We start from the raw sequence: 7,474 nt of genomic DNA on the forward strand, positions 1-7,474 counted from the left end.
CATTCAGTACGTACATTTCAATTCATACAGTAAGTACATTTCACCCAATATAAGAACACCTCATCTAATTAACAAACCAAATGATAGTCCTTCTCGGAGCATCCTCTGTCCAATGTCTCCATCCCTCAACTGTTCAAAATAACCCTTCACGGCTGCGGCGTAGTCGCTGGCATCCAAAGGTAAGATCAATGAATCCGCCAAATCTCTTGCTAACTCTGCCATGACCTGCGCACCGGCGAGGTAATAAATGTATCCAGGGTCATAGTAGGTATCTACTAGGTAGAATGTATCGTAGACAGAGTGGTACGTTGGATATGACGATCCCTGGGGAGAAGTATTCTAGCAATTAAAACGAACAAAAACATGTTACCTATGATTATTCACATTTTCATTCTGGAGCAGACAAATATTCTGCCGTCATCTTATGTCAGATTGGTTGTTTCATTGACAACAAATGGAGATTAGCTGAAATCTCCCTAACTGGTGCAGAGAGCAGTTCGTTCAATTGAATTTTAAAGAATTGTTACAAAAAGAAAGGAAGTCAATATTGTGAGCCAACATTTCTCATTCCCAGTAGCATAGTAAAATAACCTTCATAGCACAATACCTGACCATATGTTTGGAAGCATGAGGTTTTGCCCCCAATGCATTCTGAGACCATTATTTCAAACATATTGAGATTTAAACTGAGACCTTACAGATTGCCATAATTTAGGAAGAGAGAAAGTTTAGAGGATCACAAGATAAGGTGTTGGCCGCCATCTTATAAGAAAAAGAAATTGCTGAAATACAATAGCCCAGCCGAAGTTCGGCTAGACTAATTTGATTTGATTGCAATCGCATGAGTTATGTTGATTCTTTCGTAAAAGCAAATTCAATTTACTGTCTTAAGCTGAATTTATACTCGATCGCCGAGCGATTGCGATGAAACGCTTTTGGAAAGCGATGGGCAATCGCCGAATTTTGCGATGCATCGCCCGTCGCTTTTGCATTTATACTTATTACGGAGATAGCGATTGCAGACGACAATTAAAATATTCTAAATGCCACAAAATACATTTTAAAACATCAGTTGCTGTCAATGATTATTGCTATGAATAAATTCATCACCAAAAATTAATAATCGAGAAAGGTAAATTAATTAGCAAAATAATAGATCCAGTTGGTTGTATATAATTGGTAGACGCATTCACGTGTCAAGCGATATCGCTGGGAAGTTAAGATTTCTTCAACTTGCAAAAGCGACGTCGTTTTTGCCTCAGCGATTTGAATTGATTGATCGGCTTGACGCTCTGAAAATGTAAGTAAACACTGAGCATGCGTGAGAATCGCTTTTCTGCAAAAGCGATCGAGTATAAATTCAGCTTTACAGCACTGAAAGGCTGTGGCAAACAAAACTAAGGCGTCTTTGAAACTAGAAGATGACTTTATACATGATATTGTAAATGTGTACAAAAATAGTGAAGATGGTAAAACTAATTGAATTAAAGATGTACTATGCGTGTTTCGCTCAGTTGTTACGCAAAAGGATAACCTTGTGCAGGAAGTTTGTGAATGACTAAATAGAGGCAAATGTCTGTACAATTCATGTTTAATTTGTTTTCATATTCGCCTTTAAATCAACTCAAATTAAATTTATTTTCATAAACTCAAAGCTAAACTATAAAACCCTGACCAAAGCCCGGATCAACATGATCAAAGCGATCCTATCAACAGCGCTGCTATTAAAGTTAAAGTAATTCTCTTCGGAAAATCGTATTTCTCTAATTGGAGTAAAGAAAAAGACCTGTACAAACATACAAATAACTCCCAATCGCAATGAAACAAATCACAGTTACTATGCACTGTTTATCGTTGACATTTTGAAAACAAATTGCTCTTCAACAATAATAGTCCTGTATCGCCTTGGTCTGGACTAAGAGGGACGTTTCGTTTGGAGAATATTTAACTTGACATTTTCACGCAGTCGAACATGGCCATATTACAAACCTGCATCGTATCTATCCTATCTTGTTTCATATTACTTGGTGTACCTGGTAACATTCTCATCATTCTGGTGTACACTAGAAAACGGAAGAAATCGACAGCACACATACTCATTCTGGCACTTGCCCTGACTGATCTCTTTGCTTGCCTTTTGTTGACAGTCCTCATTGTCGATTTTTTTGAATGGAGTAAACGGGAGCATTGCGTTTTGCTTATTCAAACATTATACCACAGCTTATGGAATTCATCTTTCTTTTGTTTTAAGCGCCGTGATTGCTATAGATCGACACTTCGCAATTAGTCAACCGCATCAAAAAGTCGTGAAAGTAAATGACCTCAAAAAGATAGTGCCAATATGTTTAATCCTCAGTTGCATTATAACAATACCGACGTTTGTAACTGCAGGTATGATTGAAGTACATGTTTCACCATCTTTTTCATTCAATGTTTGCAGTGCTGAACCATCTGATCTTACTGGGAAGATCATCACATTGCTTAAATATTTCGTCATGCTCTGCATATGTTTCGCGGTTGGTATCCTTTACTTCAAACTTTACCGTATTGTAAGAAACCAGGCACGTATTCGCGCGCAAATGAACGCAACTCCGACCAGTGAGCGTAGAATAAACATTTTGCCAGCTGATCCAAGCAATACCGTAAGCACCATTTCCAGAGGGATCCAAGGACAAAGCTTTACTGGAATATTCAATGAAGGCAATGGATTGGTTCAGTCTAGCGTCGTGAAACGAAAGCAGAATGTCCCTCCTTACCATAACAGAACAACACTGATGCTCATCATAGTAACATCAGTAATGTTTGTATCTTGGATACCCCCAGCCTTTATCGGTATTTCCTCTGCTTTCTGGTATGAAAGTCCTCAACAGCAGATCTTGATGATGAGTAACAAGGACATTTGGATCAATGTGTTGTTTCAGATATTTTTCGCCATTAATCACGCAGCAAATGCTATTATATATGGCTCAGTCAATAAGCATTTCAGAACGGATTGTGTGGGGGTTTTGGACAAGCTGTGGCTATTTATCAAGTGTAAAAGGGTGTAAAAAGACGTGAAAGAATAAATCGACAAGACTACGAATAACGTTATTTATTATATACCTGTGCCCAATCAGCGGCATAGCTGGGATTTTTTTGCCAGGCTTATTGATAATAATCGTATGGTATTGCATATCGTATGGATACTAATAGGCCCTATCTCTCTTTCCCTCCTCTTCCTCTCTCCCCCTCTCTCTTATCTCTTTTCCTCTCTCTCTCTCTCTCTCTCCCTCCTTTTTCCTCTTTTTTCCTTGTACTAGGGGCGGGGGCCCAAATCTGTATATTTAGATGCCTTGATGTCTTGCATTCGGTCACAAACCAATTCGTTGTACTTTGTGCACTTAAGGTTATTAATTATTTTAAACTGTTGTGATTTGGTAGTTCACAGCATCTTACGAATGGTAGTGAGCTTTGGCAAAAACTGCATTGCTCAATTCATAGCGAGCGTGTAGAAGAATTTAAATATCACAGATATACTTTTATAGGTGCTGCGGTTCTTGAGTTACGTTGTAAAGAGGGCTGAAACAACAACACTTTTGTAAAACGTACATAACTCATTAACAACAATTAAGCAAGTTTGCAAAGTATACGATTTGTAGAACTAACTTTTACAAAACATCAAAGTGTTAAGTTTCAATAATATATTGATCTGGATAATAAAAATCGATTTTTAGGTTGCTTCGACCAACAATACCTCGTCTACCCTTAACCCTCTATCTTTTAAACCAAATATCCTAAAGAGTCCGCAGTTATTGTGGCCCACACAACACGGGCTTCCGGTGAGCTGCCGGTCCTAGGAAATGGAATATTACTGATAAATATATAAAGATGGCAAAATCAGTAAACCAGTTTAAGTTACAAATAAAGAAAAGTCTAATAAAAGATTACATCTAATATTTAGGCATTATTTAATGACCTCACCCATCCCCACCCATCTCCACCCCAACTATCAATTTCTTCTGTGAACTGTGGAATGTCTATATGAAATGTTATAAATATTTATATTGCTTCTTTCTTTGCATGTTCTTCTCCTCTTTCTTTTATTTGTTAGCTTTGTGTAATTGTATGTTGTAACTTAAGGCAGTGTAAGGGGGTGCTCGCTTCAGGCCTTTTGAGCATCTCCTCATTCAAATCTTGTGTCTTTTACATATATTTTGTATGTCGATTTGTATGAAAATAAAATGATGATGTATGATGATGATGATGTACATCATCTCCTACAGAGTCGTGAGATATGTCAAACTTTTCCCTTAGTCATAAGGAACAAAAAAATGTCAGTGGTCGCATATCTGTAGGATCATTGGTTAATAAGATATAGTCACTTTTTTTAAATTTTTAACCAAATATCTTAGAGAGTCGTGCCATATGTCAAAAGGAACAGAAAAGTCAGTGGTCGCATATCTGTAGGATCATCGGTTAATGAGATATAGTCCCTTTTTTGTACGTTGTGCACTTAACTCCCTTGTTTTTTACTTCTGGATATCGTTTGGAGTCAAATGATTTTTCATTTTAAAGCTTATGATATATTTTCTAAACACGAAATAAAACAAAATTGACCGCCAGCCGACTTTACAGCTGTTTCGTGATGGACGGTCACATATATCCATTAACATATTAAATCGTTTATCCCTTTTGGTCAATATCGAATTGGTTTGTGGCTGACTTAGCTTGGGGCCAATGCATGAATTGGCATATGGCCAAGTCAACTGTGGACGAATTGGTTTGGGCCGAATCGAACTGCTTCCATGCTGATACCCGGAAATGCCGAAAAATTACGTACTTTTACAAGGCAAAAAGCAACTTTTCTAGGCATTGTTGACATAGTGCCCCCGCTAAAGAAAGTTTCCTACTATAAAGACCTAACTTTTGAGATGGTTTGTACGGTTTGAAGGTGCAAAATTACTATAAGCTGGGTCATCATCAACGACTTTGACAGATGACGTCATCAGACACAATCTCTGTCTTGATAATATCGACATGGACTAATATTTAGGAGCACGTAGTGTGATGGACTGGAAACTTCACGCATCAATCTGAGGACAGCTTTCAAACATAAGTCTTTATAGTAATACGCGTTTTTAATTAGCCTATATCTGGTGGCAGTAGCATTTTTCTACAGTCACGTGATAATGGCACCGGCGGATAATACACGGGGGAAGCCGACGGTGTCCACATCTTTTTTTTTTTTTTTTTCAGCTTTTTGTATTTTATCTGTACTTGGAGCTGGTGGGGGAGAGAAAGCATAAAATACATTCAGGAAAAAATACAACTCGAACCAAAGATCAAGGCTCCATTTCAAATTTAACCCTAAAAAATCACTCATTTTTGAAACCGGACGTTGTTCAAATGTGCGCCAGAAGCAAATGAGCTGAAAACGGGCGAATTTTGACAATTATCTTGAAAATAAAGCCGCAACAAGCTCAAATAAGCGGTGGACTATTTTAACCGAATTTCACTGGTAGGCCTACATAAATCGTGGAGTGATTTGGTGGTGCGCCCTCTGAAAAGATTTGAAGTATAGAAGGCTGACGTTGCGCCAAAACATGTGGGCCTATTTAATGATATATGAACTACCACTCATGTTCTTGTCAGCGCTACAGTGCAAAACTTCTCTTTAACATTACATTCAAATAATAATTACATTGTAAATTGGAACTGACACCAATTTTTTTCAGGAATACTTGTTTTCAATCTTTCCGCATATGAAAAAGCTGGTTTTAAAATCACTGATAAATACCAAGTGTGGGAGTGTGTCTCAGGGGTGTGTGCGTGTGGGGGCTGTCAATTACTGTATGTAAACAACACCATTCCTAGTTGTTTAACTTTTCTTATTTCTCACAAACTTGATTTCAGTCACACAGCTACCCAATAGAGCTAGGGTTTAAAGTTCGAATTCGGCAGGCGGTCATACACGGAGGCTTATTAATTGGTTAGGGTTAGTTTAGGGTTATGATTAGGGTCAGAGTTAGGGTTAGGGTTAGGGTTAGGATTAGGGTTAGGTTTAGAGTTAGGCTTAGGATTAGCTTACCAAAATAATTACATGAAGGTTGGACCCAAAGTAGCTTGAAGAATCAAAGCTAGAGAGGGCTCAAACAAGATCTAAACGCTCATGAGAAAAGTTTCTAAGTATTAAGAACCGAAATCCTATCGTGATCGACCAGTAATGTATGTAGTAATGATTCAGGGACCCAGATTTGTTTCAGGGTCTGCCTGTGTGTGCATGTTATGCGTTATGCGAGTCTGTAATTCATTGTTTGATTATTGGATTATTTATAGTTTATTCTATTCTGCTTTTTACACACTCACGTAGTCGGCGATATAGCGAAAATCCATAGCTGAAATCCCATTTACTTGTACAAAAGGTCCATAATCGCTCCCTGAACCAAGTGTGTTAACTCTGAAACGAAGTAACAGTAATCATTTACAATATTAATATCGGCATATCGTTCAATTACATAGTGTGTTTGTTGGTTGTCACAGTCGTGAACAACTATAGAAAGACGGAAGCACACTCAGTGGGCGAAACCTAGCCCCTAACTGCCAGTATATTCATGAGCACTCATGACACCTTGCTATAAAGGGCGTTGGCTCTCAAATGCTGTACCTTGTTATGTAAATCAGACAGTTTTACGCTCTACACAGGATTTCGGAGCCTTTTGTTATCCTTAAGGGGGTACTACACCCCTCGATAAATTTGTGTCTATTTTTGCATTTTTTCAAGAACTAATAACACAGTGGTAACAAAAGTTATGTATATTATAGGGCAAGGAATCCAATTACTACAGTGGAATTTCAGTGACCCAAGACAAGCGGTTCGTTATTTATGATAAGAAATAAGGTACCGCTAGGATGTACCTCATTTCCGATCATATATACTGAACCGCTTGTCTTGAGTCACATTTGTTACCAGTGTATTTTTATTTTTTGAGAAAAATGCAAAAATAGTCACAAATTTACCACAGGGGTGTAGTACCCCTTAAAACCTTTCCGTATTTTATGTGCACAAAATTGATACTACACAGGTCGCACGAATATTTCATGTGGACTAAATATCACATCAGTGTACTCAGGAATGTAATGCAAACTTGGACTCAAAATCTGACTGAGAGGAGGTGAAATGTTACTGATCAATATTCTGAACAGTTGCTTATTCTTAGGAATGGGATGCAAAACTCTAGAATCGCTACCAGATTTGAGTATCGCTGAGCTATTCTTTTGTAGTTTGAGGAGAAAAACCCAAGAATGAGCGATGTTTCCATGTAGACCTATTATAATATATCATGATACATGTAGTATCATGGGTATGGGATCAGTATTAACATTCAACTTGTTAAATAATTAGATAATTAAATAAATAAGTATTAATTGAATAGATTAAATGTTGAATCTTACACAGGCGTACCATCTGGATTGGTACCGTCTCGGCATCTCGATT

General features: G+C 37.7%; 1 long non-coding RNA gene across 1 annotated transcript; it reads right to left on the bottom strand.

The window, feature by feature from the left end:
- Positions 1-209: 209 nt before the first annotated feature.
- On the bottom strand, positions 210-7,470 carry LOC140165716 (uncharacterized). Its single transcript, XR_011860760.1, has 3 exons — positions 7,432-7,470; positions 6,346-6,436; positions 210-339 (listed from the first exon to the last, which is right to left on the bottom strand). It is a non-coding gene; the product is annotated as an uncharacterized lncRNA (long non-coding RNA).
- Between the last annotated feature and the right edge of the window lie 4 nt (positions 7,471-7,474).

The sequence above is a fragment of the Amphiura filiformis genome, chromosome 12 (genome assembly GCF_039555335.1).
Source record: "Amphiura filiformis chromosome 12, Afil_fr2py, whole genome shotgun sequence".
NCBI lineage: Eukaryota > Metazoa > Echinodermata > Ophiuroidea > Amphilepidida > Amphiuridae > Amphiura > Amphiura filiformis.